Below are 26,186 nucleotides of genomic sequence, written 5' to 3' on the forward strand. Positions count from 1 at the left end.
AAAAGAGCAAAAAAAAAAAAAGAAAAACCTCACCTACAAATTAATGCAAATCTACAATTAAATATCTATTTAGCTGATAGGTCTGCTGCAGTCTCTCTCTGTGCAGATACCAAGTAACACGTAACCCCATCCTACTATGGCGTTGGTTCTCTGCAATTTTCTCAGTCTATGTAGATGGCCGATACCATTTGGGCTGAGTTAAGTATTAAGCACAGGTCACCCTCATGCTTTCCACCAGTTTGGAGACTAGATCTCTCCCTGCCACCACTGGTGACGTATGCCTCTGGGACCAAACTCAATGTAGGAGTCTCTGTTCACCACAGCTAGGGCTGGTCTGGTCTTATTTCTCCACATTCACTCCAGTTGGGAGGTCTGTGGTAATCCCCGAGCTTCTATTAGTTGGGTCTAGCTAGAATTTCCCACACACACATCTTCTGCTGATCAAAACCTGAGTCTGTCAGAGCTTCTGTTATGTCCAAAAGCAGCCCCCTCTCCCACTTTCTCCAGGCTGTATCGGGAAGTCACAGACCTGGAGTTTTTATTGTGGCTGCACGAGTCCCTAATGCCAAGGCGCTGAACAGTCCCTTTTAGAATGCAGATCACTTATGCTGTAGGTGCTCCCTGGGCTGGGACTCTGGTGGGGCAGGGGGGCTGGGCTGTCCCTGGGTTGATGGCATCATGTTGGTGTGCCACAAGAGTGGCAGATTTTATTTTGGTGCTGAGCTCTGCTCTGGTTCTCTGGATGGCATGTTTAGCTTCTTGGAAGTTGTAGGAGGTCTTTGCACACACTGAATTACAATCTGTGAGTCTGCCGTTTCTCCCTTTAAACCCTTGTCTCTGGCGTGTGGTGCTATGCAAGAAAGCTGTGCTGCCAGTGGCACCTGGGGATGTTTATCTTTGTTCTTTTTCTTTCTTTCCCTCTGGTCAATCTTTTTTTTTCAGTCTCTTGTGTTTATTATTCTTATTCCTCTGCTAAAAGTAATATCTGGTTTTGTGGTGCTCTGTTTTGGGGACAATGGTGGCCGAGTGTTAGCAAGATTTGTATGCACTGCTGCTCTCAGTCGCCATCTTCCCTCTCCTCCATATCCACACATTTTTAATTTTGCAGATCTCTTTCTATTAGTGATGTCTAGTTTCATTTCATAATGTTCTGAAAAATGCCTTGTATGGTTTCAATATTTTTTAATTTTGAGGTTTATTTTCTGACCTAACATATGATCTACCCCGGAGACTCTTTGGTACACACTTCAGAAGACTGTGTATTCTGCCGGGCGTGGTGGCACATGCTTGTAATCCCTGTGCTTGGGAGGCAGAGACAGGAGGATCGCGCAAGTTCAATGCCAGCCACGCACACTGGTTTAGGAGACCCTGTTTCCAAATAAAAATGCAAAAATAGGTCTGGGAGTGTATCCTGGAGATAGCAGGGCTTCCAGGAACCCCAGTACGACCAGAAAAAAAAAGAAGACTGTGTATTCTCCTGTTGGTGTTCTCTATGTATTTATTGGGTCCAGCTACTTTGTCCATTTACAGTCCTCTACTTACTGACTGATCTTCTGTCTTCATTTTCTATTCATTATCAAAAGTGGTACAAGGAAGTCTCCAAATGCAATTACAGAACTGTGTATTTCTCCCATAATTCTATTGGTGTTGGCATCATATAATTGGGGCTCTGTTGCTTGGCTCATATATTTATAATCATTAACCAAAATTAAATATTTATTAATGTTACCAGTATATATTGTTATTTTGTATAACTTGCAACCATTGTTTACTGAAATTTTATTTTGTCTGATGAGAGTGTAGCCACATACACTCTTTTTCATTTGCAAATTATCTAAACACTCCTTACCCATGAGTTTTTACATAGTAGTTGTTTTATTGTTTGTTTCTTTCTTCAGATTTCAAGTGGGAGGGTATTTTTGGTTTCTGCTTTATTAAACAATGTATAAATCTTTTTCAAATTCTCATTAAAACAACTCTTGCAAAATAATGAAAAATTAGTATTAATTTAATAACAGTCTTTAGGGCGTGTGTGTGTGTGTGTGTGTGTGTGTGTGTGTGTGTTATTGGAGATGAACCCAGGAGCATTCAACCTCTGAGCCACACTCTCAGCCCTATTCTATTTTTTATTTTGAAACAGGTTCTCCCTATGTTGCTGAAGGTCTTGTCAAATTGTTGAGACTGACCTCAAACCTGTGATATTTTTGTTTTATTCTTCCATGTATTGGGATTACAGGTGTGGGCCATCATGCACAAATTAGGTTATATTTTTACAGAATAGTCTGACTTTTGCAAATACCTGGCTAAATATTTACAGCTGAAACATGAACTTTGAGAGTATTTCAAGATAATATAATAAAAAGAAGGGCTAAATATATAAATTTTTAAAGTGGCATGGTCTGAAATGTGCTAAAACTGTAAAATAAACACATGGGATACCATCAAACTATTCTCATGTGACAAAATTTTTCAAAGTGATAAAGTAAAAATTATTCTATTCACCTTCTACCTTATAGCCTAAGCAGTCATTATTTCATGAATACTTTTCAACGTGCACTAAGATTATTTGGTTTCTTATTCACAAATTGAAGAATCATTTGCTAAATGCCAATAGAGTCTAGGCAATAGGACATTCAAAAACTAAAATATAGACCAAAATCCCCAGCCTTCATGAAAACTTATATTCTAGTGGACAGTCCAAATAATGCTATGGTACATATATAAATTTATCAATACCAATTTCAATAACATGTATGGGAAAGGGGTATGTTGGGTGGGATCCAGAGGGAAACATATAAAGTGCTATGTGCATATATATTTCTATCACCCTGAACCTCACTATGACATATAGTTACAATGCACCAATAGTTCTACAATTCTAAAATAGACTGTATTTTTGTATCTAAGGATAAATTACTCTCGTTCTGTTACCCATAAAAAATGGTTCTGTGAGTCTATTCTGAGCATTTCTCCAACTCTCACATCACTACAGCTCAGGGGCTATGAGGAAGAGATAAACACCCTGCCTCAGAGCTGTTCCCCCTGGTGTCCTCATCTTGCCCTCAAGCTCCACCGCTAGCTCATTCTATAAACCAATCCCAAGACCCTGCCCACTGTCACAAGTCCTTCTCATGTAACTTCAGACATGAATCCCTTGGTTCATCTTCCAAAGAAATCAACAAGAGGAAACACGCTGGGCCCCTCTGTCTTCTCAACCACTTCTCCCATTCTGAGGCTCCTCATCCCCTCCCTGGATGGCCTCTGGGAGCCTATGGAAACACTCAGAGCCCTTCCTTTGTAGAAGGAACCGCCTACATTGTAACTTTATAGATAATTCCTCCAAACTTCTCTCTCCTTCCCATTCAAAAAGAAACAAAACAGGGCATAGTGTCATATGCCTGTAATTCCAGTACTTGAGAGATTGTGACAGGAAGATTGCAGGTTCAAGGCCAGTCTCAGCAATTTAGTAAGATTTTGTTTCAAAATTTAAAAATAAATAAAAGGGCTGAGAGCGTAGCTCAGTGAAAGAGGAGGAGGAGGAGGAGGAAGAGGAAGAGGAGGAGGAGGAGGAAGAGGAGGAGGAAGAGGAAGAGGAGGAGGAAGAGGAGGAGGAGGAAGAGGAGGAGGAAGAGGAAGAGGAATGAGGATTTAAGAATAATAAATGACTGGGGATAGCCCATGTGCAGGTTGGTGAATGGCATTTGGTGAACTGATATCTTTCAAGCCTAAGTTAATGTTTCTCCCTACTTCTTTCCTCTCCAATAGCCACACAAAAAAAATTTCTCTCTCCTCTTTGTTATCTGCCATTTTCCCTCCCCACAGATCTCAGAGTTCAGCAGCCTAGAACACGTTGAACAACAACCTAGCACTACAAGTGCCAACCTCACCCACCTCCTCTTGTCCAGAGTTAGAGGTTCAGAGGCAGTTAGTAACTCTGGATGGCTCAACCACCAAATCCTGCCCAGTAGCCACCTGGGGCCCATCCCAGGTGAGCTGAATCCAACTTCAAGCCCCCAGATGGCCAATCTCACATCCTACCTAATGCTAATGTCAGAACCTGCTAGGACCGACCTCAGAGCCTGAAAACCTCCCTTACTCCCTTATACCTCCCTAAAGTCCACCCAGGCCCGCTTTCAGATCCCTCTTGGCCTCAGAGGTAGCTCTACTACCCTCCTCTTGGTGTCCATTTCAGTCCCAACCTCTTCCCTGCCCTAGTGCACATCTGGAGGCACTCTCAATGCCAACCTGACACTTCTTCCTCAAGGGTCTGCCAGACACTAATATCTCATGCCAGTATCAGCACCTCCCTGCTGCTAACATGGTCCCCCATTGGCCTCCAGTGTGGGATGGCCAGGCAATGAAAGGAGAAGGTAAGAGAGTGCAACTCCCAGCCTTCCTACTTCATTGACCACAATGAGGTTGATGAGGAATTGGCCTCATTGCTACAAAGATTTGAAAGATCATGTACACACAGACTTAATCTTCCTGGAGAAAAACCACCTCATCCAAGAGCAACTGTCTTTATTATTAAAGAAGAACTGCAATGAGGGAAGGACAGTAGGACTACTCATCCTGTCTCTGCTGCTACTCTCGGCATCCCAGAGTCCACCTCTGTCCCCCACACTGGGGTTTACCCAAATGTCTCCTGCTACAGTCCCCCCTCCTGCTAATAACAGCCCCTGACAAAATAGGAATTGCCCTAATGGAGACATAACATACCCTCAAATTTGACTCCCGTTTCCCAAAGGCACCCCATCTACTTGTGGGGAAACAAAGCCCAGAAAGGTGAAACTTAGAACACAAGTTAGGACAGACAGGAGTGTAAGGCCTTTGATCTAAGGGCTTCTCATGTATGTGCCCCCTAGCTCCCTCTGTGTCCTGTTCTTAGTACACTCAGATGTAAAATGGGAAACATTAGTAACCATGACAGTAATACAAATGATGCAATGGATCTAGTCAGCTTCCCTAAGGATCTAGGGAGGAATCCAGTGGGGCTCACTATAAGTCAGAACCCTTGGAACCGTAGGTATTTCCCCCCATATTGGTTGATATTACTATTTCCCAAGGCAATGCCAGTCATTCTGTCAAGTGTGACCTGACATTAGTCTCTAGTTCTGTGCAAGGTTTCACTGAAAGTGATTCTGGTCTCCTACCCTTTCCCAACTATGCATGGCCATGCAGGGTCTAAGTTCTGGGGCCCATATCTTGGCCTCACTGTGAGGCTCCCTTGAGGCATCAAGAGATAGCATGGAGTCAAGACCAAGCAAGTCCACATCTGGGCTCATGCCAAGATCCTGCTGAGCTTTCCATAGATTTCTCCTCCCAGAAAGTTCACATCCACAAGTCTGGGTCCTCCTCAGCCCATGACACTCAAATCTCCTGGACTTTAGCCAGGCATAGTGGTTCACACATGTAATCTCAGTACTTGGGAGACTGACACAGAAGGACCATATATTCAAGGCCAGCCACAAAAACTTAGCAAGAATCTCAGCAACTTGGTAAGATCCTTTTTCACATTATTGAGGCATAGTTCAGAGGTGGAATTCCCCCAGATTTAATTCCTAGTACCACAAAATCATCATCATCATCATCATCATCATCATCTCCTGAAATCTCACCACTTAAATCTGCATTCCCCCTCACCAAAAGACTCATCCTGTCCCATCTGAATAAAATCTACACCTTAGGGTTCTATTGTACATTCCAAAATCCACATCTGTGAGATCCTTTCTCAATCTGAGATCCCAAATCCAGAACTCAGGGGTTCCCTTTTGCAAACTTTGCAAAATGTTGAGTCCTGAAGCTTATCAACACCAACACCACATCCACAGCCTGGGATACTTCCCCTTGCCATGCCAAAAATTCAGCTGGAGAAGTGCAGCCACTACAGTGGGTCAGACCAGAGGTTCCCCTCCTCCTATCTGACTTTAGGTGTTGCAACCCAGGCATAGTGCATTTTAGACGTGTGGTCAAGATATATAATGAAACAGTTATTTAAACAGGACCAAAACTGGTCCAACACAAAGGACCAAAGATCACCCTTTGATTCCAGGTAGTATAAAGGCAAGCCATCCCAGCCATTACCACCATGTCCCCCTTGCTGCCACCATGCTGCTCTTGGTGGCTCTGCTGACCTGCTTGAGTGTCATAATACTGAAGTCTGTCTGAAATCAGGGGAAGCTTCCTCCAGGACCCACCCCACTACCCTCATTGGGAACTCCCTGCAGCTAGACACAAAGCAGTTGTACAACTGCTTCATGAAGGTGCCACTGAGCAGTGGGTGGCGTGGGGTGGTCATGAGGGCTGCCTGCTTTTGCTGGGGTGTTTGTACAAGGGACGGACCATGATGAGCTGGAGTCTTCAGATGAGGGGCTTTGAACATTCAACAGCCAGGTCCTATCCAGGGAAGACCAGCTCTCAGTGTGTGCAGCCACTTGAGTGTCAAAGCCCAGGAGAGAGACTTTCTGGCACCTGAATTCAGGCTCTGGGCCAGTTCATGGAAAAGCCCTCTAACCACTGCCTCTCACCCCATCAGATGAGCGAGCGCTATGGCCCCGTGTTCGCTGTCCACATGGGGCCTCGCCGGGTCGTGGTGCTGTGTGGTTATGACGCAGTGAAGGAGGCTTTGCTGGATCAGGCTGAGGAGTTCAGTGGGCGAGGCAAGCAGACCACCTTCGACTGGCTCTTCAAAGACTATGGTGAGGGGGACAGGGCATGGGGGAATGTAGCTGGGTACACTTGGTGGCCTCAGTTTTCCCAGCCTTTCATCTTCACTTACCTGCTCACTCAACACTGTGCAGAGCCCCTTGCCTGCTCTCCCTTCTCATCCCTGTTCATCCTTGCCTCTCCCTGTGTGTCACTTGTCTTAGACTTACTGTGCCTGCCTTCTCTGCCTCTCTCTGCCACTCTCTCTGTTCTCTCTCACTGGGAATCTCTTTATCCTGATTTCTCCATCTCTTAGAGACTACTGGCTCTTATTTCTATTTAGAAATCCTTCTCCCCTAACTTTACCTGGACTTTTTGTCTGTCATCCTGCTTCTGCCCTTCCCCCATGATTTTCTTCTTTATCTGTCAGAAACCCATAAAATTTCTGCTTCAAAAGTCCCCATGCCTTTATCTCCTGAAAACAATCTCTCATCTATGAAGACCTTCTCTATTTTGTGTGTGTGTGTGGTACTGGGGTTCCTGGAAGCCCTTCTACCTCCAGGCTACACTCCCAGACCTATTTTATATTTTTTTATTTTTGAAAACAGGGTCTCTTAAGCCAGCACAGCTGGCTTCGAAACTGCGTGATCCTCCTGTCTCTGCCTCCCAAGTGAGGAGATTACAAGCGTGTGCCACCACGCCCGGCTTATTTTTTTAATATACTTTTATTGATGCATCACGAGTATGTATCATAACACAATTCAGAGTGGTAGAAGAATGCACACGGCGCTTGGTGCTTTACTCTGATCCCACCACACGTCTTCCCCTTCTTTGTACATGTTCCTGAGATTGATGTACATAGCATTATTTGAACTTTTCCCTTCAAGTCTCCTACCTCCCTCTTTCCTCTCCCAATTCCCCTCCATTGCTCTATTTGGAATCTCTCCCCCTTTTTCTGAAGTCCCTTTTGTTACCCAGTGTCTTCCTAGCTTCCACAAAAGAGAGAAAACATACAACCATTTGCTCTCTGAGACTGGCTAATCTCATTTAGCATAATATTCAGGGAACCGACAGGAGCTCAGAGCGATGATGAGGAAACAAAAGAAAACAAGGAAGAATGCGACCATGGAGCAAATGCTTAGTCTCAGAGATGAGAGACTTAAAGAAAGGGATAGATTAAAACCAAAAAAAGAAACCAAAGAAAGATCCCAGTGTACTGAAAGGAAGAGAATTCCTCCAACACCCTTCCTTCTTATTCTTCCAATATAACACTCAGTTGAGCCCACCTTACCACATTCTGGTTGATACCAACTTTATCATCTTTTTCATTAAAGCCAAATTGGATTTAGTGCAATCAATGATGCATTGTCTATATGTCAAGTGTACCCCTTGTATAATTAATTGTGTAATGGCTGAAACTGGAAAAACTGGGGCAGAAATATCGAGGGCTTTAAGAATCACCAAGGACCCACAGTTTGAACAATTACCATGCACATACAAAGGAACCTATGCAGATGACTGCTTAGTACAAAGAGTAACTCAGCCCAACTGTTACACCATGGCCACAGTTACACCGTGGCCAGAGTTGACCGGGATCTTAAATGATGAATCCGGAAGATCCCTGGAGTTCCTATCATGTACATTTCTAACCATAGGTACAACGTTGAGCAGATGCCAGATGATTATGGAGCCCCTCGGTTCTAATTCTTACAACAAAGTTCCTCTGCCTGCTTTCAACCAACTTTCTCTGCTTCAATTCACTAAACATGCTATATAGCATGAATTATTCTTCTTGTCACCCGTTTGCGCTATTATTAGCTGACTTTGATTGAACATACTTTTTATGCTTTTTGAAAATAATAATAATAATAATAATAATAATAATAATATTCTCTAGTTCCATCCATTTTTCTTCAAAGGACATAATTATGTTCTTTATAGCTGAGTAAAACTCCATTGTGTGTGTGTATACCAGTTTTGTAATTCATTCATCTCTTGACAGACACCTAGGCTGGTTCTATAATTTGGCTATTGTGAATTGTGCTTCTAGAAACATAGATATGCATGTATAGCTATAATATCCTGGCTTTGATTCCTTTGAAAAGATACTCAAGAATGATAGTTGTTTCATAAGGTGGTCCCATTCCCATTCTTCTGAGGAACCTCCACACTGATCTCCATAACAACTGTGATAATTTGCAATCCCACCAACAGTGTATAAGAGACCCACTCTATTTTTTTCTTTCCCTGTTTATCTCCTGCTTCAGACTACTTCACAATTTTCATATCCATCTTCCAGTCTCCTCAAACTCAACTGTGCCTCTCTCCTTCCTTTTTTCCTTACCTCCATCTGATTTTTTTCTGTGGACCCCTGTTTCTCTGTAACTTCTTCCCACTCATTCTCTATCTCTTCTTTTTTTTTTATTATTAATGAGAGTTTATTGAATGAATGATTAACATGTAAATGAGAACTATAATAAGAGAATTAAGACCACTAGCAGAGTTTTTCTCAATTAAAAAAAAATTTTTTTAGTATTATGTATTTTTTAATTTATTTTTATTGGTGCATTGTAATCATACATCACATTGGAATACAAGACTTGAGAGGATATACAAGCACACATCATCCAATTAGCCCTCATCCACTCCCCATCCCATTCCCTCCCCCTCCCTTGATCCCATGCTTGTTTGGTGATTAACTTTGATACATATGTTTATGTACCTCCTGCTTTTTAAAGACGCTCCATCCTCCCCTATTCCATATCCTCTGATTGGTCACCTTAATTGCTTCACTATAGGGCCCTTTCTATAGCTCGACCACTTCCTGTTGTCCCTTTCCTCCTAGTTATTGCTGATTAGGGGAAGCATCTGGTTTTAATTTTCTGCAATATTTCTCTGTGCATGCCACGTTGCAAATACCGATCCCACTCTTGACGGCCCCAGTTGTGGCCTGGCTACCCGGTAGACTGATCCAGACCTCGCTGGCTCAAGCAGCGGCCTTGCCTCAGGGGAGGCCCCAATTCTGGACTCGCTAGCCCCGACACTGGCCTAACCCCTCAGCTGGTTCCTATCCCAGCCTCGGAGGCCCCAGCACCGGCCTTGTCTCACGGCAGGCTCCGATGTCGGCCTCTCTAGCTCCAGCACCGGCCTAACCCCTCGTCAGGCTCCGATCCCGGCCTCAGAGGCCTCAATAGCGGCCTTGCCTCATGGAAAGCTCCAATGCCAGCCTCGCTAGCTCCAGCACTGGCCTAACTCCTCAGCAGGCTCCGATCCCGGCCTTGGAGGCCTCAATAGCGGCCTTGCCTCATGGAAGGCTCCTATGCCGGCCGCTGACCACGGTACCGGCCTAACCCCTCAGCAGGCTCTGATCCCGGCCTTGGAGGCCACACACCAGCCTTGCCTCACAGCTGGCTCCGATCCTGGCCACGCTGGCCCTGGCACTGGCCTTGCCTCATGGAAGGCTCCTATGCCGGCCGCTGACCACGGTACCGGCCTAACCCCTCAGCAGGCTCTGATCCCGGCCTTGGAGGCCACACACCAGCCTTGCCTCACAGCTGGCTCCGATCCTGGCCACGCTGGCCCTGGCACTGGCCTTGCCTCATGGCAGGCTCCAATCCCGGCCTCACTGGCCCCAGCACTGGCCTAACCCCTCGGCAGGCTCAGATCCTGGACTCGGAGGCCTCAATAGCGATTTTGCCTCACGGAAGGCTCCGATGCCGGCCGCTGACCCCGACACCGGCCTAACCCCTCAGCAGGCTCTGATCCCGGCCTCGGAGGCCCCACACCGGCCTTGCCTCACGGCAGGCTCCAATCCCAGCCTCGCTGGCCCCAGTACCGGCCTAACCCCTCGGCAGGCTCTGATCCTGGCCTCGGAGGCCTCAATAGCGACCTTGCCTCACGGCTGGCTCCAATCCCGGCCACGCTGGCCCTGGCACTGGCCTGACCCCTCAGCAGGCTCCGATCCCGGCCTCGAAGGCCCCAGCACCAGCCTTGCCTCATGGCAGGCTTTGATCCCGGCCTCGCTGGCCCCAGCACCGGCCTAACCCCTCAGCAGGCTCCGATCCCAGCCTCGGAGGCCTCAATAGCGGCCTTGCCTCATGGAAGGCTCCGATGCTGGCCGCTGGCCCCGGCACCAGCCTAACCCCTCAGCAGCTCTGATCCCGGCCTCAGAGGCCCCACACTAGCCTTGCCTCACAGAAGGCTCCAATGCCGGCCGCTGGCCCCGGCACCGGACTAACCCCTCAGCAGGCTCTGATCCCGGCCTCAGAGGCCCCAGCACTGGCCTTGCCACACGGCAGGCTCCGATCCCAGCCACGCTGGCCCTGGCACTGGCCTGACCCCTCGGCAGGCTCCGATCCCACCCTCGGAGGCCCCAGCACCGGCCTTGCCTCATGGCAGGCTCTGATGCCGGTCGTTGGCCCCGGCACCAGCCTAACCCCTCGGCAGGCTCTGATCCTGGCCTCGGAGGCTCCAGCACCGGCCTTGCCTCATGGCAGGCTCCAATCCCAGCTTTGCTGTGTCTGTCGCTGGCCTCACCCCTCAGCAGGCTCTAATCCGAGCACCCTCTTCGCCCAACCATTTGTCCCACATTCTCGAGGGTGTGTGGTGGTAGCATTCTGCCTCTGGGGTCATTACTTCAAAGGTTCCAGGTGTAATGCATCAGATCTCTGCCTCCCCTGAGTACTGGCCACTGCCATTGCCACTGCCTCCACCATTTCAAATCTTTCCCAAGCTCTTTCTCCACTCTGAATATTGTCCAGTGTTCCTGAGCATGCGCGATGGTAGCATTCGACCTTTGGTGTAATTTCTCAAAAAAAAAAAAAAAATAAGGTTGGTAGGATCCGATTTCTGCTTCTCCTGAATACAAGTCTCAACCGCCAACACGGAGATCGCTTTCAGCACTGCCTTTCTCCTTGGTCTCTGCTAAAGTCTCTCTCCTTACAGGTGATGTCCAAGATTCTTAACAATGTAGAGAAGAAGTAGTCCTCCTTAGCAGGGAATTTTTCCAATAATTCCAGTTCATTTGGACAAGTTTTATCTGCATCTCCCAGTATCCTGGCATCTGCCACGGCCTCCTTGACCCCTGTCCGATATTTTCTTTTTTTCTTTTTCTTTTCCTTTTTTACAGGGTCCTTCCAGGTGGAAAGGGGGTCGCCAAAGGGTGCCCCGCCAGCACCTGCCCACCCTCCCAGTGTCGGGGCCAGAGGCCTGGACCACAGGGTCCTCCCGGGTGGAAACGGGGTCACCTAGGGGTGCCCCACCAGCACCTGCCCACCTGCCCAGGGTCGGAGCCAGAGGCCTGGACCATTCTTTATCTCTTCTGATATGTTTCTGACACCCACTCTGTTTGGGTCTCTGCCAAGTTCTCTACTCTCTAACTCTTTCACTCTCTGTGCCAGTTTCTCCGTCACTCCCTCACCCTCTGCTCACCTCTACCACCTCTGGAGCCCACAGCCAGGTATGGTCTGTGGTCCGCCTCTGCCCCTTTCTGATCTTGCTCTAACTCCTGCATCAACTCCCCAGGTGTACCATTCAGCAACGGGGACACCCAAGCAGCTGAGGTGCTTTACCATCACCACACTGCGGGACTTTGGTGTGGGCAAGCATGGCATTGAAGAGCGCATCCAGGAAGAGGCCGGCTTCCTCATCCAGGCCTTGAAGGACACACATGGTGAGTGTAATGTGGGACTCCGGGGTGCATGGGAAGGAGAAGGGAAATATCCAATGGGAAGGAACTGAGCACTGTGGCACAGGATGAGGACTAGACTGGGCAAACGCCTCCTCACTCCCAGCACTCTAGTGCTGGGACTCTGGCCTATCTCTGTAGCACCCTCCTGGAATTCTCAGACTGGCATCAGATTACCCAGATGTCTGACACCCACCCCCACCAGTTACATCTCCCCCCAACTCTATCCCACCTCACAAGTGCCTTCATTGACCCCACCTTCTACCTGAGTGTGAGAGTCTCCAATGTCATTAGCTCCATTGTCTTTGGGGACCGCTTTGATTATGAGGACAAAGAGTTCCTGTCACTGTTGAGTATGATGCTGGGAAGCTTCCAGTTCACAGCTACTTCCACGGGACAAGTGAGTTCTTCCAGCCTGGTCTCCAACCCCTACCAAATCTTTCCAACTGCACCCCATGTTACCACCATTCCAGTGACCCCGCACTCCAATCCCCCTCAAAAACAGCCCCACTCCTGGACAACTAAACAGTTGCAAAGAACCCAGAACAGGTGCTCAGTACTCAGTCTCCAAGGACACCTGGAGACTGATGCCCCTAAGACAGAGCCAGGGCAGGTGTTCCCATCCAAACTAACCTTAATCTCTAACACATGCTCTCTACACAATGTCTAAGTGACCATCTCAGATCCCACCTGCATATTATTTGGTGCTGCACAATCCAGCCCACTACAGTTATGTGCCCAAGTACAGGTGTTCCACACCAGTCAACTGTAAGATCTAGACAAGTACACCCAACTCAGTCCACTTCAGTACATGCGTGTCTATATAGATAGGCTAACCAAGACTCCAAAGACATCTGTACAGATTGTCTCCAAACACCCTAATAAGTGCCCTCCAGCCAGCCAATGCAATACACCTTATAGGGGCACACCATAACATCCATTTTAATACCTAAATTGCTAGCCCAGCATATCACCCCCAGCTTAAAACTAAAACTGAGCCCCATTTAATACCTCAACTCATGTATGGCAGTCACTAATTCAAATCCAAAAGCACCTTGATAGTGCTCTCCAACCCAGCTCCTCAATGTCTAACCACCTATATAGGTTATCCTCCCATAATAGCCCCAAATGTGTACCTCAAAACATCTTCCTAACCAACCTCGCTTGAATCTGCAAACACCTACATCTCTGCCCCTCTCTATCCCGCATATCTGAAGATGAGGTGTGTACCCCAATCCATCTTACCTGAATTCTTACACTATGGTACTCACACATAACTCACATGAAAGCATGAAGATATTTTCTCTTCCAAGTCCCACTAAAGCCCTAAATACCTTCATGCCCTAAAGCAGTGACTCTCTTACACAGGGCCCACTCCTCCTGGGTCCTGACCAGTGACCACTGTCCTTCCATTCCATCCTCTGTTTGGCTCCAGCTCCATGAGATGTTCTACTCCGTGATACAGCACTTGCCTGGACCACAGCAACAGGCCTTCAAGGAGCTGGAGGGACTTGAGGACTTCATAGCCAGGAAAGTGGATCAGAACCGGCACACCCTGGATCCCAGCTCCCCACGGAACTTCATCGACTCCTTCCTCAATCGCATGCAGGAGGTGTACCCAGCAGCCAGGGTGGGGAGGGGATGCACAGGTGCCGGGCATGCAAACCTTAACAGGGGCCACCTCCACAGCACAGCCACGTGCCAAGCACTATTGTGCCTGTTTAGCATCCACAACAAGGCTCTAGGATGACCCCAATTTTACAAATGAGCAGACTGCAGCCCAGAGGCCTGACAGAGGCCACATGGCAAGGAAGCAGTTGCCCCAGCTCACCTGTGTCTCCAACTAAAGTCCAGTGCTCAGGCACATGCTGTTTAGCCTTTTCTACCATAGATATGAGCGACTCCTGTGCAGACAGGGGACCTGGCTTTACCCCATGGCATTGGAATCCCTCTACTCCCATCCTTACCTCAGTCTCCCAAGGGTACAGAAAGGAGCTGAGGCTTATGGAGTCTGAAGAGCAAAGGGCAAAGGGCAAAGAGAAGTGATTCCCTCCCTAGGACACTTCAAAGTGAGGAAGGAATGGGATGCTCTTGATTAAAATTCTATGTGTATATCTCAGAAAATGTATCTCAAACTCTCATCAGTTCACTCCATTTTGACATCTCTCGGTCTCTAGCCCTCTCTAAATCTTCCTACCATTCAAAAAGTGAGATCAAAGCTAACAATTTAAGGGCAGATAGTCAGAGCTAAGCCGGTCACCAAAGGACAGCTGGTCAGCTATGCAAAGAGTGTAAGAAGAGCATCTGGGGCAGTCCACAGCCTGGGCAAAGGCCGGAGTCTGGAGAGAGCCTGGCATATGTAGGGTTCCTCTTCCCACCTTAGGTCTGGAACTGAGAGGGGTGCATCCAAGGAAAAAACCCCAGATTGTCCCCAAGGGCACGGGGAGTGGGCTTGGCCTCACACTGCTCTCCCTGCAGGAGAATAACACCAACACGGAATTCTACATGAAAAACATAGTGTTGACCACGCTGAACATCTTTGCAGGCACAGAGACTGTCAGCACGACCCTGCGCTATGGCTTCCTGCTGCTGATGAAGCACCCAGATGTGGAGGGTATAGCTGGAGGGGAACGGAAGTGAGGCTCACAGACCCTCAGCCTACTGCAGTGACCACACCTCTCTCAGGTTCCCGGCCCTCAGAGAGGCCCTGCTATGGAGTAATCGATAGGGATTAATTATCGATAGACAACAATGCATTCTAAACTGCAGAATTTCCACCGCCTACATAATGGGGCATTTCTCTATCACTCCTTTCTTGTGGCTTCCACATTTGTCTGGCACAGCTGGGTTAACAGAACCCTACTCCAACAATGTGTATAGCTAACATCTCTTTTGAGCAATCTACATATATATCATACATAGTTCTATGCCATGAATCCATTTTTACATATTTGAACTATCACCCCTGCTCTGGGACCCAAGTACATTCTTCTTTTCCCACAGCCAAAATCAATGAAGAGATCGACCAGGTGATTGGCAGAACAGGCAGCCCAAGTTCGAGAACCGGGCCAAGATGCCCTACACAGAGGCAGTGATCCAAAGATTTGGAGACATGATTCCCATGGGCCTTGCTCACAGGGTCATCAAGGACACCAAGTTTCGGGACTTCCTCCTGCCCAAGGTTCTGCCCCGCCCACCCCTTGGGACCTCAGCACCCCATCCCTATCAGAAGTTTTCCAGTCTCCGTCCCACTCCCTTAATCAAAGAATTCCTCAACCACAATGACCCCTAAACTTTCTGTTTCAGAGGAACAACTTCCTGTCTCAAGAGACATGAGGCCCGTTTCACTAGAACTTATTGGTGGTGTTGACCAACCTCAAACTTCCAGTCTCAAGGGACATGAAGCCTCTTTCACTAGAACTTGCTCCTTACGGATAGAAATCTCATGTCTCCCAAATATCCTGTCTAGGGAGGCATAAGCCCTAAATTTCCCCAAGTTTCTGTTTGGAGATGTGAAGCTCCAAGTCCCCAACCTCCTTAGAGATATGACCTGCATATTCTGCAACCACTTATCCACAGAGGCAGAGATCCTGTCTCATTCAACTTCCTTTCTCAGAGAACATGAACCTCAATATCCCACAGACTTTCCATCTCAGGAACAATAACCTCATGTCCCTCCAAGTTTCTCCCTTGGAAGACCCCCTTCCATACTTCCCATCTCTCTGCACCTCCATTCTTCCAGCACGCTCATCTCCAAGCCTGATTAAGCAAATCTCTCTTCTTCCTCCTGACAGGGCACTGAAGTGTTCCCTATGCTGGGCTCTGTGTTGAAAGACCCCAAGTTCTTTGCCCAACCCCAAGATTTCAACCCTCAACACTTCCTGGATGACAAGGGGAAGTTTAAGAAGAATGAAGCATTTGTGCCCTTCTCCATGGGTAAGAGACCACCACGGCTTGCTGCCAGGCCGCTGTTCACAACAGACAGGCAGGTCCTGCCAGCTCCACTCCCTGAGGCACAGCCTAGCACCTTTCTCCAGCTGGAAAGTTCCTCTTGGAATCTACTCTCCAGACAACCAGATACAATTTCCATAACTACTAAGCACCAATATCTGCACAAAGGCCAAAAGAAAGGGATGCACGCCGTTAGGGATGGGGAAATCAAGGCTCAGAGCGAGTCACATTTCTCCTAAGAGAGACAACCAATTCTTAATGTTCTTAGACAGGAGATGAAAGCTCAGCCTCCACATCTGAGAGCAAATTTGGGGGGAGGGACATCTAAATATCCCATTGCTATAGCATGTCACACGTCACCCCGCCTCGTGTACAAGGGACACTGGGGCTCAGGGAGGATTTAGAGTCTTCCCTGAAGGTCTCTCAGGCCACAGTGCTCCACTCTCCTCTCTGGGAGAACTCAGCCCGGCATTCGGTGTTGGGACCGCAATGAGAGGTGGCTTCACCTCCACCCCACCCCATCCTACCTCCTCTCCCCTCTCCTCCCCTCCCCTCCCCTCCCCTCCCCTCCTCTCCCCTCCCCTCCCCTCCTCTTCTCTCCTCTCCTCTCCTCTCCAGGAAAGCGGAACTGTTTTGGAGAAGGCCTGGCAAGAATGGAGCTCTTCGTGTTCCTCACCACCATCCTGCAGAACTTCTGCTTCAAGTCCCCACAGGCGCCCCAGGACATAGACGTGTCCCCGAAACACGTGGGCTTTGCCACCATCCCAAGGAACTACACCATGAGCTTCCAGCCCCGCTGAGCCAGGGTGGGGCTGGGGGGGGGGCAAGATGGGGACCGGAGGCGTGGCCATGTGGAGAGAGGGGCGGGGTGGGTGGTGCTGAGGCGGGTCCAGGGAAAGGGGCGGGGCTAATAAAATGAGCCAATGAAGGAAAATGAGAGAGCCAATTCCAAGGAAAAGGGCAAGATGGATGAGAGAGGGCTAAAGAAACAAAATAAGACTCAGGCCTTGTTAGAAGTAGGTCCTTCCGCCGGGCGTGGTGGCGCACGCTTGTAATCCCTGGCTTGGGAGGCTGAGACAGGAGGATTGCACAGGTTCGAAGCCAGCCTCAGCTATTTAGTGAGACCCTGTTTCCAAATAAAATATAAAATAGGTCTGGAAGTATAGTCTGGAAGTAGAAAGCCCCTAGGTTCCACCCCCAGGACCACCAAGAAAGAAAGAAAGAATGAAAGAAAGAAAGAAAGATAGATAGATCTTCAAAGCTGGAAGAGAGGAGAAACCTTACACTTGGCAGCATTAATAGTAACGACAATAATAACATTAATAACAACAGATGTTATTTATTGAGCAAGTCTTGTGTGTCAGCCAAGTGCTAAAATAATCACATGAAGCCTAGGGTGGTGGCACACGCTTGTAATCCCTGCGCTTGGGAGGCTGAGACAGGACGATCCTACAGGTTCAAAGCCAGTCTTAGCTATTTAGGCTCTAGCAACTTAGTGAGACCCTATTTCCAAATAAAATAGAAAATAGGTCTAGGAGTGTAGCCCGGAGGTAGAGAGCCCCTGGATTTCATCCCCCGCAACACAAAAGATTGATTGATTAATTAATTAGATAAATAAAATCATCACATCATCTCTTCGCTTAATGTTCATGAACCCGTCCATGCAAAAGACAACAGTGTCTGTGCCCATTGTATAGGTGACAAAACTAGGCTTAGAATGCTTGTCACTGTCTGGGGCCTCACAAAGTGCTCAGCAAGTACTAGAACTCAGTCCTTTGGGCTGATCCTAATGTCACCCCTGCCTCGAACGAAGTAACAACTTAGTATATTGTCACGAAAGCTGAACTCCCCTATGCAGGGACCTTTCCAGACCCCTGGAAGGGAGCTGACCTGGCTTCACCACACACTTGCCAGCACTTTCCTTACTTGTGCATCCCTTGAACACCAACATCATAGTCTGTGCCCCCACACACACCAGGTCAGGCCACTTGATACCAGTGGACTCCATTCAGCCTCTTCAACAGGAGCATGTGCATGGGTGACTTCATCGTATGCTCAGGTTCAGGGAGGCACCACCTTACACCACCACAATCAGAATCAGCCTTCCCCACCCCATCTCTAATGCCCATAAACCACTAATCTTATCCTCCCACCATGGTTTAAATATGGTTTGTCAACAATAAAACTCTTGTTGAAATTTAGTTGTCAACGTGGTGGTGAGAGGTGAGGCCTTGATGAGAGATTAATGTCTCTCTGTAAGTAGGCTGGCTTAGTTCTCACAGGAATGGATTAATTCTTCTGAACACAGGTTACTATAAAGCATCTGACCCCCTGGGTCCCATTCTCTGTTCTTTGGGGGCAGTAGGGTGGACTATTGAAGGCAGAATTTCTCAACTGTTTTCCCAACGGTCACGCCACAATTCTCAGAATGCTTTGAATGTGACAAGCAATACCCCTATAATTTATGCAAGGTTGCATGACACTATTGATAGGGATATTACCAGGGTGGGTCTGGCCTAATATCATGAGTTTTAAAAGCATACTATTAATCCTGGCTGATGGAAGAAGGGGTATCAGAAAAATTCAAAACACAAGAAGGATTCAGTATAACATTTCTGGCTTTGAAGATGGAGGGGCCATGTGGCAAAAAATGTAAATAACTTTTAGAAGCTAAAAGTGGCCTCCAGCTGAGAGCCAGCAGGCAAAAGCATATCTCGCTCTTACAGTTGCAGACCACTGTACCTGTAGGTGAATTCTTCCCGGCATCTACAGACAATAGCCCCATCAGCCAACACCATGACTACTTCATGAGATCCTAAGCAGAGGACACAGAGGAGTCATGCAAACTTTTTACCTACAGAACTATGAGCTACCATGTATGTGCTGCTGTAAGTTGTTCTATTTGTTCTACAACGCTGTGGTTTGGATATGGTCTGTTTCAGCCAGCATTCTTGCTGAAAACCTGACCACCCAACTTGAGGAAGGAAGATTTTGTTTGCTCACAGTTCTGGAGATTTCAGGAGTTTAGTCCATGCAGGCAACATCATGTCAGCAGAGCTCAGCGCATGAGAGTGGGAACAGAGGGAGAAAGAGAGAAAGGGCTCTGCTCTCACCTCATGGATCCAGAAGCAAGAGAGCAGGCAAGGGGATTCAAAGACACAAGCAGGGTCTCCAGAGCCACACCCCGAAACCACCGCCTCCACCCATCTGCCTAGGTTACACCATAAATACATCACAATGGATTTATTCACTGATGAGATTACAACCCTCATGATAACAACTCTGAACATCAATGCCTCAGCTCTTTCTGGGAATATCTTATATATAAACAATAACACGGTCTAATTGTGCCTCCTGCAAAAGGTTCATCTATTGGAGATTTGGTCCTCAGGATGATGGTATTGAAACCTATAATAGATGTGGCAGAGTGGAAAATCCTTAAGTCATTGGGGGCATATTCTCAAAATGTCATGTCCTGCAACCTACTGAGTTCTCATCAGAAGATTTATGTAAAAGGAGCAAGACTGGCCCCACTCAGGTTTTATTGTTCCTGGTTCATTATACAGCCACTTAGTTGGGTATGGTGGTACACGCTTATAATTCCAGTACTTGGGAAGCTGAGACAGGAGGATCACAGGTTCACGGCCAGCCTCAGCTACTTAGTAAGACCCTGTTTTAAAATAAAATAACAAAATAGGACTAGGGGTATAACTTGGAGGTATAATGGCCCTGAGTTCCATCCCTAGTGTGTGTGTGTGTGTGTGTGTGTGTGTGTGTGTGTGTGTGTGTGTGTGTATATATAGATTATCACTTATATATAGTCACTTGATAGATATACATTATATATATATGCGTGTGTGTGTATATATATGTTGTATATATAGAGATATAGATATATACAGTCACGTGATTTCTCCTGCACATGTTTTCACCATTACTAGCCACAGCATGGAGTGATTCAGCCAAGAAGCAGTCCTTGTTCACTATGCAGCACTATGCTCTTTGGATTTGGATTTTCAGCTTCAAAACCGCAAGCTAAATCAACCTCTTTGTCTTCATACAAAACCTACCTCAGCTGTCTCATCATTGCCGTGGAAAGCTGATTAAAACAAACACACGTAAGGGCCAAGTGTGAATAGACTGTGCTCATTCTCTAGGATCTATCCAAGTCCTACTGGGTTGGGAAATTAAGGAAGCTGTGATAGAGACCGTGGGCACTGCATCCTTTAGGATATTAATAATTATATGAATATCTCCCATCCTACCTAGGATAATATTTTATTTTACTTTCTGTCTTGGCCATACTGATACAATTGTAGAAGCCTTCATTTGGTATAATCCCACAGGCCAAGGACTCAAAGTAAGAGTTATTCCAAATGCCTACACTTATACATTTCAGGGATAAAAAAAATTACTTAGAGGTAGGTACTAGAAACTAGTGGGCCCAGTTAAAGAAGAACATGAGCTGTGATCTCATGTATTCATTATCCCTCTAAACTCTAAGTAACAAGGGTTCCATCTTAATGCTTCATACATTTGGATATTAATGACGACTCAGAGAGTATAACTAGCCAGGCATGGCGGTGTATGCTTATAATCCCAGTACTTGGGAGGCTGAGACAGGCAGATGGAAGATTCATAGCCAGCCTCAGCAACTTGTGAGACCCTCCGCAACTGAGACTGAGACCCTATTTCAAAAATAAAGAATACTTAATAAGATCCCCAAAGCACAAAAAACTAAAAGGCGGCTTAATACCTGGGATTGTATTAAACTGAAAAGCTTCTGTACATCAAAAAAAAACATCAAGAACCTCAACCGAGATCCAGCAGAATGGGGGATTTTTGCCACCTACTCCTCCAATAGAGGACTAATATATAGAATATACAGAGAACTCAAGAAACTCAGCACTAAGAAAACAAATAACACAATCAAAAATTGGGTAAGTGAACCAAATAGACACTTCATGAAGGAAGAAATTCAAATGTCCAATAAATGTATGGAAAACATGCTAAACATTATTGGCAATCAGAGAGATGCAAATCAAAACTACCCTGAGATTTTTACTAACTCCAAATAGAATGGCAATCATTCAGAATACAAACAACAAATGTTGGCAAGGATGTGGAGAAGTGGGAACTCTAATACATTATTGGTGAGATTGCAAATTAGTGCAACAACTTTAGAAAACAGTGTGGAAGACCCTCAGAAGAATGGGAACAACTGACCATATGATCTAGCAACACCAGTCTGGGTATCTACCCAAAAGAATGGAAACCAAACTACCAAACTAATGCATGCATATCTATGTTCATAGCTGCACAATTCACCATTGTCCAACTATGGAATGAGCCAAGATGTCCATCAATGAATGGATTACAAAACAACAGAATTTTACTCAGCCATAAAGAAAAACAAAATTATGTCATTTACAGGAAAATGGATAGAACTGGAGAACATTATACTAAGTGAAATTGGTCAGTCACAAAAAATAAGAAATTAGATGCTCTCCCTAATATTTGGAAGCTAGGGATAAAATGGGTCATAGGAATTCTAGACAAAGGAGGAGATACTATAGATGAGCAAATAAGGTGACCAAAGTGAGGGGGATATGAGGAGGAAGAGGGAAATTCCCTAATGTAAAAGATGTACATTAACAAACATGTCATAGTCAATCACTAAGCCAAACACGAGAAAGAAGGAGGGAGGCTGGGAATGGTGGCTCATGCGTGTAATCTCAGCATTCAGGAGGCAGAGACTGGAGGATCATGGTTAGGGGTTCATGGTTCACAGATAGCCTCAGCTACTTAGCAAGGCCCTTCCTGACTCAGTGAGACCCTGTTTCAAAAAATCCAGAGAGGAGGTGCGTCGGCCTCATGGCCTAGGACGCAGCAGCAGAGCCTTACTGCCGGCAGCAGCGGCGAGTTCACCAGACAGCATCACACCAACGCACTCAACCAGCCACCAGGAGCCAGAGAGAAGGGGTGGACAGTGAGCTGAGGTTAACAACTGCTGAACAGCCGGGCGCAGTCAGCAGTTTTTTCGGCGCAAGGAGCGTCTAAAGCTCCCAAGGGCCGGGTTCAGCACACCCCGCAGGGACTCAGCAGAACTCAAAAGCAGAGAAGAACTACACCAACCTCATGGCCAAAGACGCAGCAGCAATGCCTTACTGATGGTTGCAGCAGCGAGTTCACCAGACAGCTCAAGACCAACGCACTCGACCAGCCACCAGGCTCCAGAGAAGAGGGGTGAACAGCGAGCCAAGGTGAGCAGTTGTTGAACAGCAAGGAGGCAGTCAGCAGTTTTTTCAGCGCAGAGAACATCTAAAGCTCCCAAGGGCCGGGCTCAGCACACCTGGTAGGGTCTCAGAGCAGAGCTCAAACCAGAGAAGAAATATGCCAGCCTCAAGGCTGAGGGCATAACAGTAGTGCCATATTGCCAGCAGCGGCAGCTATGAATTCACCAAGTCCACTACAGCTCCATCAGCGCACTCAACAACTGTGAGTCAAATTGCAGCACCTAGGGGAGAAATCCCAGTACTGTACTCCCAGGGACTTGCGCAGATAGTCTCCCTGGGTCAGAGATTTTAGCAGTGCAACCCAGTGGGGGAGTGGCGGTGGCAGAGATATCACACCATAGTCACAACTCCCTGCTGGAGAACACCCAACCTGGCACCCCCAACAGTCTAAGCAGACTCGATTGACTCCCTGGGTCTGAGACTTTGCAATACAACCCAGTAAAGGAGTCGTGGTGACTGAGATACCACAGACTCGAGATCCAGAGCACCTTAAGTGAATGCGTAGTGACCCAGGGAGGAACCCAGAGAAGGCACAAACTTCCTAAATCATGGGAAAGAGAAATAACAATGGAGCTGTGAATGCCCACAACCCCACAACATCAGAACCTGATAACACAGAAATACAGAGATCTCTAGAAGATCAAATCAGGAAAATAACTGTAGAAATAATAGAGGACTTTCGAAAAAAATTCAGAGAGAGCCAAAAAGAGATAAAGGATGCATTCATTGAAGTAAAGGCCTCAATTCAAAGTATAAACAACAGATTAGACCACATGGAGAATAGAATCTCGCTTCTTGAAGATAATCACTCCAAAAATGAATGCATAGTTTCTAATTTAGAAAAAGAAAACCCGACAGCAGGATTCTGACATTAAAGAAATATGGGCCCATTTTAAGAAAACTAACCTAAGAATAATTGGAATAGAGGAGGGAAAAGAAGGTGAAACCAAAGGGATCAATAATCTCTTCAAGGAAGTAATAGCAGAAAATTTTCTAAACATAGAGCAAGAGGTCGATACACAGGCCCAGCAAACTTATAGAACTCCCTTTAGACAGGATCAGAGAAGAGGATCCCCACACCACATAATTGTCAAAATGACTAATGTGGAAGCCAAGCAGAGAATCTTAAAGGCAACAAAAACAAAAGGCCAAGTGACATTCAGAGGCAAACCAATGAGAATCACTCCAGACTTCCCAAACCAAGTCATGAGAGCCAAAAGAGCTTGAAGTAACATATTCCAAACTCTGAAAGAAAACAACTTCCAGCCAAAAATTTTCTACCCAGCAAAATTCTATCAAATTATATGGAGAAATACGAAGCTTCCATGACAAACAGAAACTGAAGGAATTTATGTCTTCAAAATGAGCGCTAGAGAAAATACTCAAGGAGATTAACTGCAAGAGTAAATGAGTAATACACACCAGAACCAAAGAAACAAGAATTCCCATCCAGCAGACAACTAAGCAAAGAAGAATAAACAGTAATCTCAAACAGAAATAAGATCTTAACATGTTGGGAATTAAAAATTATCTCTCTATAATCACACTGAATGTAAATGGCCTAAACTCCCCAATAAAAAGACATAAAGTGGCAAAATGGATTAAACGCCAGAATCCATCCATCTGCTGCTTACAAGAAACACACCTTTCAAGTAAATATAGGAACAAACTCAGGGTAAAGGGCTGGAGCAAGGTTATCCATGCTAATGGAACTCGAAGACAAGCAGGAATAGCAACTATGATATCAGACAAGTTAGACTTCAAACCCAAACTTATTAGAAGAGACAAAGAAGGTCACATTTTACTTGTAAAAGGAATAATCCAGCAAAAGGAAATAACAATAATCAACATCTATGCCCCAAACATAGGGGCAGCTACTTTCATAAATCAAACTCTTTGTGACATGAAGACACACATAAATCCCAACAAAATAATACTGGGAAACTTCAACACACCTCTAACAATACTAGACCGATCTTCCAGACAAAGGGTCAGTAAAGATGCCTCAGAACTAAAGAACACCATTAACCAAATGGACCTGTTGGACACATATAGAATATTTCACCCAACTACAGTGGAGTTTACATTTTTCTCAGCTGCTCACGGAACCTTCTCCAAAATAGATCACATCCTGGGACACAAAATGAGCACTAGCAAATTCAAAAAATGTTACATACTTCCCGGTGTCATTTCAGACCATAATGGAATGAAACTAGAAATCAACTATAAGAAGACCCAGAGAAACAACATAAACATGTGGAGACTGAACACCACACTTCTGAATGAAGAATGGGTCATAGAAGATGTAAGAGGTGAAATCAAGACATTTCTAGAAACAAATGAAAATAAAGATACAACATATCAAAACCTCTGGGAGACTTTGAAGGAAGTATTAAGAGGAAAATTTATAGCACTGAGTGCTCACATAAGAAAAACAGAAAATCTTCAAATAAATAACCTAACGACACACCTCAAAGCCCTTGAAAAGCAGGAACAATTGAACCCCAAAGCCAGCAGAAGACAGGAAATTATTAAAATTAGAGTAGAAATTAATGAAATAGAGAATAAAAAATACAGAAAATCAACAAAACCAAAAGCTGGTTTCTTGAAAAAATTAACAAGATTGATAAACCACTAGCCAACCTAACTAAAAAAAAGAGAGAATCAACCCAAATTATAAAGATAAGAGATGAAAAAGGAGAGATTACTACTGACAGTGTAGAAATCCAGAGGATTATCAGAAACTACTTTGAAAAACTATACTCCAACAAAATGGAAAATCTGGAGGAAATCGACAACTTCCTAGATAACTACAACCTTCCTAAACTGAGTCAAGAAGATAAAGAACACTTAAACCAACCAATAACAATCAAAGAGATTGAAACAGCAATAAGGAGCTTACCATCAATGAAAAGCCCAGGACCAGATGGTTTCCCAAGTGAATTCTATAAAACCTTTATAGAAGAGCTAACCCCAATACTACTCAAACTATTTCACGAAATAGAAAAAACCGGGACTCTCCCAAATACATTCTATGAAGCCAACATCACACTAATACCCAAACCGAATAAAGATAGTTCAAGGAAGGAAAACGACAGGCCTATATCTCTGATGAACTTGGATGCAAAACTACTAAACAAAATACTAGCAACATGCATTCAAAATCACATCAAGAAAATCATACACCATGACCAGGTAGGGTTCATCCCAGGGATACAAGGCTGGTTCAATATACGAAAATCAATCCATGTAATTCATCATATAAAAAGTATCAAAGATAAAAATCACATGATCATTTCAATAGACGCTGAAAAACATTACATAAAATTCAACATCCATTTATTGAGGCAATCTACAATAAGCCCACTGCCTACATCATATTAAATGGAGAAAAACTTCAGGAATTCCCCCTAAAAGCTAGAATGAGACAAGGATGTCCATTATCACCACTTCTCTTCAATATAGTACTAGAGACTCTAGCCAGAGCAATAAGGCAAGAAAAGGAAATCAAAGGAGTACAAATAGGAAAAGAAGAGCTCAAGATTTCACTATTTGCAGATGACATGATACTATATTTAGAAAACCCAAAAAACTCAACCAAAAGGCTT

At 45.8% G+C, this 26,186-nt stretch overlaps 2 pseudogenes across 2 annotated transcripts in view; both read left to right on the forward strand.

The window, feature by feature from the left end:
- LOC308268462 (cytochrome P450 2A13-like) overlaps positions 1–17,082 on the forward strand; it is a 53,156-nt pseudogene extending 36,074 nt beyond the window's left edge. Inside the window, exons 5-14 of the transcript in view lie at positions 3,823–3,988; positions 6,053–6,263; positions 6,536–6,698; positions 12,169–12,320; positions 12,572–12,731; positions 13,767–13,943; positions 14,810–14,945; positions 15,335–15,512; positions 16,126–16,267; positions 16,901–17,082. The product of the transcript in view is annotated as a cytochrome P450 2A13-like (transcript). The remainder of the gene's footprint in view (positions 1–3,822; positions 3,989–6,052; positions 6,264–6,535; positions 6,699–12,168; positions 12,321–12,571; positions 12,732–13,766; positions 13,944–14,809; positions 14,946–15,334; positions 15,513–16,125; positions 16,268–16,900) is intronic.
- On the forward strand, positions 7,735–8,349 carry LOC308269332 (rRNA-processing protein FCF1 homolog; annotated as a pseudogene). The gene has a single exon. The product of its transcript is annotated as an rRNA-processing protein FCF1 homolog (transcript).
- Positions 17,083–26,186: the final 9,104 nt, after the last annotated feature.

Source organism: Muscardinus avellanarius (genome assembly GCF_963383645.1).
Source record: "Muscardinus avellanarius genome assembly, chromosome: 10".
Lineage (NCBI taxonomy): Eukaryota > Metazoa > Chordata > Mammalia > Rodentia > Gliridae > Muscardinus > Muscardinus avellanarius.